The sequence below is a fragment of the Hordeum vulgare genome, chromosome 3H, assembly GCF_904849725.1.
Source record: "Hordeum vulgare subsp. vulgare chromosome 3H, MorexV3_pseudomolecules_assembly, whole genome shotgun sequence".
Taxonomy (NCBI): domain Eukaryota; kingdom Viridiplantae; phylum Streptophyta; class Magnoliopsida; order Poales; family Poaceae; genus Hordeum; species Hordeum vulgare.
In genome coordinates, this window is record NC_058520.1 from 120894799 (window position 1) to 120907724 (window position 12926).

Below are 12926 nucleotides of genomic sequence, written 5' to 3' on the forward strand. Positions count from 1 at the left end.
ACCCCGAAAACATATATAACATGAGGGGTTGCAAAATAAAAACAACGCCACACGTATATGCGGGAATATGTCCTAAACGCAAAATAATAACTAGCGACTAAACCCTACGTGCAAAAATACCAACGACTACTCTAAAATACATGGCAAAAGGGTTCGTAAAACATGAACTTTTCTACTACGGAGTTCGAGCAATCCGGACACGCATGAGAAAAAAATACGGGACGAATCCTATTGGGACAGCACGCAAAGCTAGGCATTAGACACATCAAACTACTTCAAACATTTATGCAAGTTGCAAAATTGTAATCTACACAAGATTCTACACAAAAACCATATACAACTCGGCTCGATCCGACTTACGGATTAAAAGATACGGGCATATTAATATCGTCAATTTTTGTGGAATTTAATTAATTCTGAAAAAATCCCTAAAGGAAAACATATTCTACCGGGCCTAACGGAGAGGACGCAACATACCGAAAGGAGCCTAGGCGGGGGATAGACTCACCTTGGGGGGGCTCTTGGGCCGGTTGGTGGAGCTGGTGGACTGGGCCGAGCCGGGGAGGAGGCCGGCCTGGTTGTGAGGGCGCTCTGGGCCTCGGGGCGTTTGTTGCTGGGCCGCTGCGCGGTCAACGCGGGGGGCGAACGAGCGCTGCTCGCCTCGTCGTCCTCCCGATCCTGGTCGAGGCGACATAGACCCGCGGCGGCGGGAGCCCAGCCGGCGGGGAAAAGACAGCGGAGGGACGCGAGGCTCCGGCGACCGAGGGAAGGAGAGGGGCACGGCGGCCAGCGGGTCCGGCAGGCGAGCGACGGCGAGGCAGCGGCCGCTGCTGTGGACTGACAGCGGAGGGCCATGGCGCGGCTTGCAGGAAGGCGAGGCGGGGGCGAGGTTCTAGCGGGGCTTCCGCGAGCGGCGGCCGAAGGCGGGGCCGACAGGGTACGGGCGACAGCGCGGGCAGGAGGTGCTGGCCGACGGAGAGGTGCGGTGAGGCGAAGCTGCGGGGAGGCGCTGGAGGCGGCTCGCGAGCGGCGGCGGCGGATGGGCCCGCCCGGGGCTGATCTGGGCTCGGCGGGCCCGCGGCGGTTGAGGCTGGAGGGAGGAGAGAGAGAGAGGGGGGATTAGGGTTTCGGCGCGGATCCCGAGGTGGGAGGAGAGGGGGGCTGTCTGAAAAATAGGAGGAGGTCTATTTATAGACAAAGGGGGGCTAGGTTTAGCGAAATTTCGTCCCGGATCCAACCGCGTGGTCGGATTCGAATAATTTCGAACGGGGATGGACTAAATGGCCGTGTGGAGTAGTTATCCGGAGACGAGAAGGAAAACGGGCGGCGCGGCAACGCGATTTTTGAAACATCGATAACCGTCCGACGGTAGACAGAATACGGTGCCGCTATGGTCGACCGTTTGGGTACCAAACGGACTCCGACTATGCCGAAATTCGATAGGCGGCCTACCTATATTAAAATAAGTCCGCACGTCAAATCTCAACCCAATCAAAGAAAGTTTTAAACACACATTGAAAACAAGATTTGGACGATGCAGCGAGCGCGTGCGTGTGTGGTCGGGCTTAGAACGGACAACGACGAGAATCGGCAACTAACAACGGATACAAGTTTGAAAACTGGCAGCAACAGAGATGTCCATGCAATGCAGATGATGCGAATGATGCGATGATGATGCGACAAATAAAAATAGACACATGACGAAAACGGAATAAAGCGGGGAGTCTTCTGGAACGTCGGTCTCGGGTTGTCACAACTCTCCTACACTACAAGAGGATCTCGACCCGAGATCCAAGAATGAAAGGGGGAGATGATGAGAAAACAAGAGGTAAAACTTAATCGCTTCTTTGACAAACGAGTGAAACCAACTATCCTTGAAGGTTGCAACGCGATGAGGAATGATATGAGAAACAAGCAAGAATTCAGGAAAATTTTGGGAGCACTTCGGTAGGAAAAGGGGACAAAAAAATCGATAAGGTGGGAGAATTAGACAAGATTCATAACAAACAACTATATAGAACAAGGGAACACCATTATCTTGATAGAACAACATGATTGACCCAAAAGAGCAACATCACAATGCCTCCGGAACAAGGGAATAAAACTAGATCATTGGGATCAAAGAATGAATAAGAGAATGACAACTACTATCACAAGAATCTTGAAAAACACTTGAGACAAAGAATTGAAACCTTGATGCACCACCATGACGAACCTCTTGGGGAACACCGGAATGAAATGATGAAAGAATAAGATTAAAGGCCTTGCAATGCTTTAGATGAAGCTTCTCAAAGAGATACTTAAAAGAACTTGGGACTCCGGAAAAGAAAGATAAGCACATGGAATAAGAATTGATATGATGAGCCAGTCCGGAAGAAGAATTTAGATCACCATGAACAATAATAAGAATTATGTTATGCTTATCCTTCATCAAGTTTAATTGATGACAAGCAACGGATTTAGCATACCACTTAATCTTCTTGAAATGATTGAGGAGAGATATGAGCACAAACTAGAAGAATCTTCAAAGAGACACCGATGAGAATTGAAATGAATGAGGCAACCTTGAATGAATGGAGATACATGAGAATGAAGAGATCATGAGCCACCTGAGAGAAAACTAGAACAAGTCACCGGATTAACCGAGAGACGAACGAAGAGGCAACAATGGAGAAGAATTGAGGATGAAAGCTAAAAGCTGAGAACAAAGAATCTTCTGAAATGATGGCCTTCGGAGGATCGAAAAAATGAACACAACATTGAAATACACCGGATAGATATGGAAGGAATGCTCATGATTGACAACAATTAAGAAGATAACACAAGCTGAGATGACAATCTTCACAAGAATGGAGCAAGATTTGAGAGAAACACTCCTTCGGTCTTCAACGCTGAACAAGATGAAGAGAACACCACCAAGAACTACTGAGACACTCCGGAAGAATGAATAATGAAAGGTTGAGCTAAGTACGAGAAACAAATCAAATTGAACTGGAAGAAGGAATATGATAGATGTAAATTCATACTTATGTCATAGTTGAAAAGAACAAGATAACTCCAAAAGGATTACAAGAGTCAGATAAGATCGTGGGAAAGAACATGTGGGTTATGGGCCCACTCAAGAAACCACCGTTGAAAGGATTTCTTAGAAAGAGAGATATTGCATCGGTAAAAAGAAAACTTGATGAGGTTGAGAACGTCGAAATAACTGAAGGATTGAAAACCAGAACTTCTCAAATATCTTTAACACTCCGGATAGAATAGAGAGAAGTGACAACAAAAGACTTGATAAGAATCTCCAACATAGGAAATAATTACAAGGATGACTAGGATATAATGAACACGGACAACTAAATTGAATTCACCAGAAAAGACCACAAGAATGAATAAAGATGAACATGAAGCTCCTGAGGATCTTCAATGAATCACCGGCTACAAAAGGAAGAAGAGCTATCAGAAGCATCACTGAATATAAAGGCACTTGGATGAAGACTGAAACATTGAAGAAAAGGGTGGGAGGGCGGGGAAAAACAAAGACAACTTGGGACAGATGAGAAAAACTCCGGAATAAAATGAGAAAATGATCTTCCAAATTGGAGAGGATTGAGTTCACTTGAAGAGAAGCACACCGGTTGGAAAAGAATTAACATGACGACTCCGGTTGACAAGAAATTGAAAAGACAAGTTGATTTGAGCAACAGAATTAATACTCTCTTAAAATATGAGAACACCACTTAGGAAAGATCTGAAATCACCACTTAACACCGAAGCAACTTGAGTTACCATATTTCAACAAAACAAAGGGTGGCGCTTGCAAAACAAGCCAGAACAAACTCATGAGAGAGATTTCCGTTCGATATTTTCGTGGACAGGATCGCACGGGCTCAAACCTTACAGTAGCCATCATGTACAAGGCAGTGCACACGACATACGAAGCGTCCCCAAGTCGTGGCAAGCTACAAGGACTCTTTAAGACACAACGAGAACCGTTCTAAGACGACCGTGAACAAACGAATCAACTAGATGTCGAATCCCAACCTAACATCATGCATTTGTTGGAAGGTTGTCCTATAAGTAACTACTTGAATTCCCACCTAAGAATTCCCGAAATTTCTGGTCATGCAATCTGGTACACGGACACAAGGAGTAATATGTCACACAACTCCTATACTAACCTGTCCAATGTATCACATCCGTCAACACACAACCAGAATCTCGGACCTTCATCTACTACAGACCCTCGTGATCACAACGATACAAAGTATGGCAGTACTCCCGAACAACCTCCACCAATACTGGGGACATCGGGGTTATCACGCCACTACTAGTATTGAAGCAATTACGAACATCCTTTGTTCTGAGATATTAAGAAATCTGTATGATAGCGATGTGCTCAAGAATCCCCTCGAGCTCAACTCCCCGAAAGAAATCAACTCAGACAGGAGGCACCAAGACAGAACTCCGTCACATTGACATCATATAGATTCCAAAAATATCCGCGTGATCCTAAATTTTTTTTGAGTGAGAAGAGGAGTAGAATTAAAATCTTACGTCGAGATTCCTCATCACAGCATAGAAGAGGAGAAAAAAGAATCCTACTCTCTGGTATATAACTAGACTCAAAGTAGTTTTTCACTAGACTCGACTCGGCCAAGTTCGATCAATCAAGGGGGGTCCTAGGTAGGTACTGCTCTGATACCAACTTGTCAAGCCCAAGATGCGACCCTGTCCTCAATTTGGCATGAGGGCCTCGTCAGGGATAGAAGCGCATCTCGTCATTTCGCAAGAATGGATATCGTTACAAATACATGTACTGAAAAGAAGAGATATATATATAGAATTGGCTTACACTCGCGACAAGCTACATCAGAGTCATATCAGTACAATACATAATCATCATGAAGAAGAGCAAGGTCCAACTACGGACAAAAACAAACGAGAAAATAAGAACGACTTCCCTTCCATCCTTGCTAACCTAGGCTGCCGCCTTGGAACCCATCCTAGATCGATGAAGAAGAAGAAGAAGAAGTAACTCCAAATGAACAATCAATGCGCTCGCGTCAACTAACCTTTACCTATACCTGCAACTGGTGTTGTAGTAATCTGTGAGCCACACGGGACTCAGCAATCTCATTTCCAAAGGTATCAAGACTAGCAAAGCTTAATAGGTGAGGTATGGTTAACTGGTGAGGCTGCAGCAAGCGACTAAGCATAATATGAGGTGGCTAACTTACGAGTACAAGAATAAATAGGGAGATGATCTATGCATAATGGACGTGAACTACTAATGATCAAATGAATGATACTGAACACTTACCTACGTCAGACATAACCCCACCGTGTCCTCGATCGGAGAAGGAACTCACGAAAGAGACAGTCACGGTAACGCACTCAGTTGGCATATTTTAATTAAGTTTACTTCAAGTTATCTAGAACCAGTGTTAAACAAAGTTTCCACGTTGCCACATAACCGCGGGCACGGCTTTCCGAAAAGATTTAACACTGCAGGGGTGCTCCAACTAGTCCATCACAAATTACCACAAGCCGCATAGAAATCCTCGATCACGAAGCTCGCGATCTCGTCGGACTACTTAGTGGAAAACCTCAACTCTGAGAAAACCCCATGCACAAGATATCTCGTAAAAGGTAAAACTAATCCAGCAAGGCCACCTGACGTGTCGACTATCCCGATAGGAGCCGCGTATCTCGTTCTCAGGACACGACGAATGAGCTGGACGTCGGGATCGCTAAACCCTGGGTGACCAGGGGGCGTCGAACATCACTCAGGTGGGACCAACACTCACGTGGAGCACTGGCCCGGGGGTTGGTTAATTATCCTTGGGGTCCGGAAAGTCCCTATGCAATTTTATTAGGTTATTAGGCAAATGTAGTACCAAAGTTGGGCCTTGCTAGACCAGCTTTAATCTAAAACGAATTATCAAGGGGGTCCCCATAACAACCTCGATCGTGTTAGGAGCGCTCAATTATGGAACATAACACCGGTAGCCGAAACTAAGGGGGCAAAGGTGGAACAAAACACCAGGCTAGAAAGGTCGAGCCTTCCACCTTTTACCAAGTATATAGGTCCATTAAATTAAATAACATTTAATAGGGTGATATAACAAGGAACCCATGTTAACACATGGAAGCAACTGCACCTGCAACTAGCAATGCTAACACATGGTTAAGCAAGCGGTAACATAGCCAATCAGTGGTTTGCTAGGTTGTGAACAGGTTGAAGGTTTTCATGGTATTGTTGAGGGGCTGATATTTAACAGGTGGTAGGCAACGAGACATAATCGAAAGAAGCAGTAATAGTAGCATGGCAATGATAGTAATGGTATCTGGGGAAATGGTCATCTTGCCTGAGATCCCGCTTGGAAGAAGAATGACTCCGTGAAGCAGATGAACCGATGTAGTCGAACGGGTCCTCAAAATCCGACACGCTTGCGGAACTCTCGCGAGACAAAGGAAACCGGAAACAAGCATCAACACATGATATTCACCACACGATGCACAACACATATGATGCATGATCACCTGAATACATGCAAGTCACGGCATGACAATTTACACAATCAAACACTTCCCATTAAGTGAAATTCAATATGCAACGAGTTGCATATTGACGAAACTCCACATACGAGTTATTTAGTTCTATCCCGATTAGGTACACAGCAATATTAAATGTGGTTACACATGGCAAGAGGTGAAGTGTAATTAAACTACCTATCTATACATTTTAAATGAGGTCGGAAATGACATTTAGCATCTCCGAAACGACCTCACATGTTAATATACAATTATGTCCAGATCTGAAATAACACGTTTAATTAGTTGTTAAACAGCAAAACAAATAGGTCCACGTGATTCTATGTGTCATTACTAGCAATTAACACATAGAGAACATATCCAACGGAGCTACGGATCAAAAGATACGAGCACCGCAAGATATGATGGCATGAATGCAATATGTGTGCAAATGGCATGCACAACATTCCAAAACACATAAGCAGCAAGAAAATATGAAACTAAACGAGATTCTAAGCAAGTTCCATATAGGACATGACCCAAACGAAGCAACGGTTCAACAACTACGAGCTAAACAAGAAATCACTACAATCTGCCAGAATCAGCCACATAGCATTTTCTACACCCCACAACTACAAGCTACACAATCCCAATATGCTCAACCAAGACATGAGACGATAGAGGGCAAGAAACACTACAACATGTACCTAACAAAAACTAGCATGGATCACTAGGAAAAGAAGTCACAAAATGGCTTCTCACGCACTGTTTCAGACTTAGTGAAAATAATAGTTTATGAAACTGTAGTTTTCGATCTGAAGGCATATTGACAACAGAAAAACCATAAGCTACAGGACTCCAAATGGCATGAAAATTCATAGCATGCTAGAGAATCCCAAAGTCTACAACTAACTCCATTGCACCAACCTCAAAAGAGCTACAGATCACAAGATAAACTCATGCAAAGACAACAACAAAATATAACAGATTTCAGACTTAGAAATATTTCAGCATCTCTAAAACAACACTATTTCCTAGAAAGTAAAGAACAAGCAAACCACACCTAAAAATGGATTTCTATTGCAACCAACATTACCAGGGGCTAGACTAAACATCCAAGAGAAACTCTCTAGTTGACAACTCCTTCATATCACGCACGGATTAAATCCCACTAAATAGACAAGAGGGCAACACGGTAAAATATCACACGAACTAACTTTCTCTAAAGCTAGAACTAATTGCACAGATAAATCCGATGGATTTTTCTATCCCTAAAACATATATAAGATGAGGGGTTGCAAAATAAAAACAAAGCCACACGTATATGCGGGAATATGTCCTAAACGCGAAATAATAACTAGCGACTAAACCCAACGTGCAAAAATACCAATGACTACTCTAAAATACATGGTAAAATGGTTCCTAAAGCATGAACATTTCTACTACGGAGTTCGAGCAATCCGGACATGCACGAGAAAAAAAATACGGGACGAATCCTATTGGGACAGCATGCAAAACTAGGCATTAGGCACGTCAAACTACTTCAAACATTTACACAAGTTGCAAAATCGTAATCTACGCGAGATTCTACACAAAAACCATATACAACTCGCCTCGATCCGACTTACGGATTAAAAGATACGGGCATATTAATATCGTCAATTTTTGTGGAATTTAATTAATCCCGAAAAAATCCCTAAACGAAAAAATATTCTACCGGGCCTAACAGAGAGGGCGCAACATACCGAAAGGAGCCTAGGCGGGGGATAGGCTCACCTTGGGGGGGGATCTTGGGCCGGTTGGTGGAGCTGGTGGAGTGGGCCGAGCCGGGGAGGAGGCCGGCTTGGCTGTGAGGGCGCTCTGGGCCTTGGGGCGGTTGCTGCTAGGACGTTGCATGGTCAACACGGGGGGCGAACGAGCGCTGCTCGCCTCGTCGTCCTCCCGATCCCGGTCGAGGCGAGGCAGACCGGCGGCGAAGGGAGCCCGGCCGACGGGGAAAAGACGGCGGAGGGAGGCGAGGCTCCCGCGACCGAGGGAAGGAGCGGGCACGACGGCTAGCGGGTCTGGCAGACGAGCGACGGTGAGGCAGCGGTCGCTGTTGCGGACTGACGGCGGAGGAGCTTGGAGTGGCTTGCAGGGAGGCAAGGTGGGGGCGAGGTTCCGATGGGCTACGATGGGGCTTCCGGCGAGCGGCGGTCGGAGGCGGGGCCGACGGGGTACGAGCGGCAGCGCGGGCAGGAGGTGCTGGCCGACGGGGAGGTGCGGTGAGGTGAAGCTGCGGGGAGGTGCTGGAGGCGGCTCGCGAGCGGCGGCGGTGGATGGGCCTGCCTAGGGATTGAAAAGTACTACAAATGAACTATGAAAATGTTAAAAGTTGGCATGTATCACCATTCCACCCACATAGCATGTGCTAAAAAGTTGAGAGGGTTATGGCAAAAACTGGATGCACTTCGTGTACAAAACGGTCAATCTCTCTCGAAGTATCACGGTTTCGAACGAGAACTCGTGTGTTACAAAGGGATTTCATTTTTTTTTGTATTTATTTGAAATCCATACTTTTTGTGTGTTCAAAATGCACCATTCAAAGGCACATCACAAATTTTCAACAATTTCTAACTTCATTTGATATTTTTCGTGCATTTACTTTTTTTTGAGCAGGTTGACCCTGAAATTGAAAAGCACTACAAATGAACTATGAAAATGTTGAAAGTTGGCATCGTATCATCATTTCACCCACATAGCATGTGCTAAAAAGTTGAGAGGGTTACGGCAAAAACTGGATGCACTTCGTGTACGAAACAGCAAATCTCTCCCAAAGTATCACGGTTTCGAATGAGAACTCATTTGTTACAAAGGGATTTCATTTTCTTGAACTTATTTGAACTCCATACTTTTGTGTGTTCAAAATGCACCATTCCAAGGCACATCACAATTTTCAACAATTTCTGACTTCATTTTGTATTTTTCGTGCATTTTCTTATTTTTTTGAGCTAGTTGACCCTGAAATTGAAAAGCACTACAAATGAACTATGAAAATGTTGAAAGTTGGCATCGTATCATCATTTCACCCACATAGCATGTGCTAAAAAGTTGAGAGGGTTACGGCAAAAACTGGATGCACTTCGTGTACGAAACGGCCAATCTCTCCCAAAGTATCACGGTTTCGAATGAGAACTCGTGTGTTACAAAGGGATTTCATTTTTTTGAATTTATTTGAAATCCATACTTTTTGTGTGTTCAAAATGCACCATTCAAAGGCACATCACAAAGTTTCAACAATTTCTGACTTCATTTTATATTTTTCGTGCATTTACTTTTTTTGAGCAGGTTGACCTTGAAATTGAAAAGCACTACAAATGAACTCTGGAAATCTTGAAAGTTCGCATGGTATCATCATTTCACCCACGTAGCATGTGCTAAAAAGATGAGAGGGTTACGGCAAAAACTGGATGCATTTCGTGTACAAAACGGACAATCTCTCTCGAAGTATCACGGGTTCGAACGAGAACTCATCTGTTACAAAGGGATTTCATTTTCTTGAACTTATTTGAACTCCATACTTTTTGTGTGTTCGAAATGCACCATTCAAAGGCACGTCACAATTTTCAACAATTTCTGACTTCATTTGGTATTTTCCGTGCATTTTCTTATTTTTTTTTATTGAGCTAGTTGACCCTGAAATTGAAAAGCACTACAAACGAACTATGAAAATGTTGGAAGTTGGCATGGTATCATCATTTCACCCACATAGCATGTGCTAAAAAGTTCAGAGGGTTACGGCAAAAACTGGATGCACTTCGTGTACAAAATGGACAATCTCTCTCGAAGTATCAGAGTTTCGAACGAGAGCTCATTTGTTACGAAGGGATTTCATTTTTTTGAACTTATTTGAACTCCATACTTTTTGTGTGTTCAAAATGCACCATTCAAAGGCACATCACAAATTTTCAACAATTTCTGACTTCATTTTATATTTTTCGTGCATTTACTTATTTTTTTTGAGCTAGTTGACCCTGAAATTGAAAAGCACTACAAATGAACTCTGAAAATGTTGAAAGCTGGCATGGTATTATCATTTCACCCACAGAGCATGTGCTAAAAAGTTGAGAGGGTTACGTCAAAAACTGGATGCACTTTGTAGTACACATCACATAAAGTTTAATACATCACATAAAGTTTAATACATTAGTGCACATCACATAAATTTAATACATTACATAGATTTATATTTCGATCCCTTGCCTATGGTCGTTTTGGCCGTAACCATGGAGCATCTTCACTATTTAACGGGATGCTTGGGTCAATTCTCACTATGAAGGGCAGAATTTCATCAAACTTATTATAATCTACTGACATGTCTATCTTGACCTCGATCCCCATGATGTTTCTTTTCCCTGAAAGAACTATGTGACGCTTTGGCTCATCGTCCGATGTATTCATTTGCTTATTTTTTTCTTTTTTCGGTCTGGAGGACATGTCTTTCACGTAGAAAACATGAGCCACATCATTGGCTAGGACGAATAGCTCGTCTCTGTAACCAAGATTCTTGAGATCAACTATTGTCATTCCGTATAACTGGTCTACCTTTACCCCTTCTCCATTCATGTTCACCCAACTACATCGAAACAAAGGAACCTTAAAAGTAGGTCCGTAGGCAAGTTCCCATATCTCCTCTATGTAACCATAGTATGTGTCCTTTTTCCCATTCTCGTCTATTGCATCATAGCGGACACCATTGTTTTGGTTGGTGCTCTTTTTATCTTGGGCGGTCGTGTAAAATGTATTCCCGTTTTTCTCGTACTCTTGGAAATGTAATACAGTCGAAGAAGGTGACGCGGCCAACAAGTAGAGTTGATCTCCAAAAGTGTTGTCATTCATGAGACGTGCTCGCAACCAACCGTCGAAAGTATCCATGTGTTTTTCTTCAATCCAGGAGATAGCCTTCCCCGGGAACTCGGAGCATACAAAATTCTTGTGCTCCTCGATATACAAAGCCATGAAGGTGGAACTTTTTAGAACTGTGTAGGGTGCTTGAGTGAAAGAATGCCCGTCCCTACATATCATTGCTTTCTTTCCTAGTGTGCCTTTTCCACTTAGTCTCCCTTCATGCCACGATTCAGGAACACCAATCGGCTTAAGGTCAGGAAGAAAGTCTACACAGAACTCAATGACCTCCTCTGTTCCATAGCCCTTGGAGATGCTTCCTTCTGGCCTAGCACGGTTATGAACATATTTCTTTAAGACTCCCATGAACCTCTCGAAGGGGAACATATTGTGTAGAAATAGAGGACCAAGAATGGAAATCTCGTCGACTAGGTGAACAAGGAGATGCGTCATAATAATGAAGGAGGACGGGGGGAACACCAACTCAAAACTAACAAGACATTGGACCACATCCTTTTGTATCCTTTCAAGACATTCTCGATCGATTACCTTCTGAGATATTGCATTGAGGAATGCACATAGCTTCACAATGGGTAATCGAACATTTTCCGATAGAAGCCTCCTCAATGCAACCGGAAGCAACTACGTCATAATCACGTGGCAATCATGAGACTTCAGGTTCTGAAATTTTTTTTGTGCCATATTTATTATTCCCTTTATATTAGACGAGAAGCGAGCGGGGAGCTTCATACTGCTCAGGCATTCAAAAAAGATTTCCTTCTCTGCTTTGGTAAGAGCGTAGGTGCTTAAGTATTGACGCACTTTATCAGTCTTCTTGTCATATGGGTCTTTCATACGTTGCTGCTCCTCCCGTGCTTCTTTTGTAACTTTTGTCTTTCCACACACTCCCAGGAATCCTAGCAGGTTCACGCAAAGATTCTTCGTCACGTGCATCACGTCGATTGAAGACCGGACCTCTAGGTGTTTCCAATAGGGTAGCTCCCAAAATATAGATTTCTTTTTCCACATGGGCACGTGTCCGGTAACGTCGTCTTTTGGAACAGATTGACCGCCAGGACCCTTTCCAAAGATTACTATTTGATCCCAATCCTTGACCATAGCCAATAACTCATCACCAGTATGGAGGTTAGGCTTCTTCCGGTGATCTACCTCACCGTTGAATGCTTGCCTTTCTTTCTTACGGTGTGATTGGTCAGAAGAAATTGACGACACCCGAGGTAGACAACCTTCTTAGATTTTTTCCAAATATGTACCTTTAGTCTTATCTAAACAGTGCGTGCATGCATTGTATCCCTTGTTTGACTGTCCGAAAATGTTACTAAGAGCAGGCCAATCATTGATGGTTACGAACAACAATGCTCGTAGGTCAAATTCCTGTTGTTTGTGCTCATCCCACACATGTACACCTCGTGTGGCCCACAACTGCAAAAGTTCCTCAACTAATGGCCTTAGGTACACATCAATGTCGTTGTCGGGTTGCCTCGGTCCTT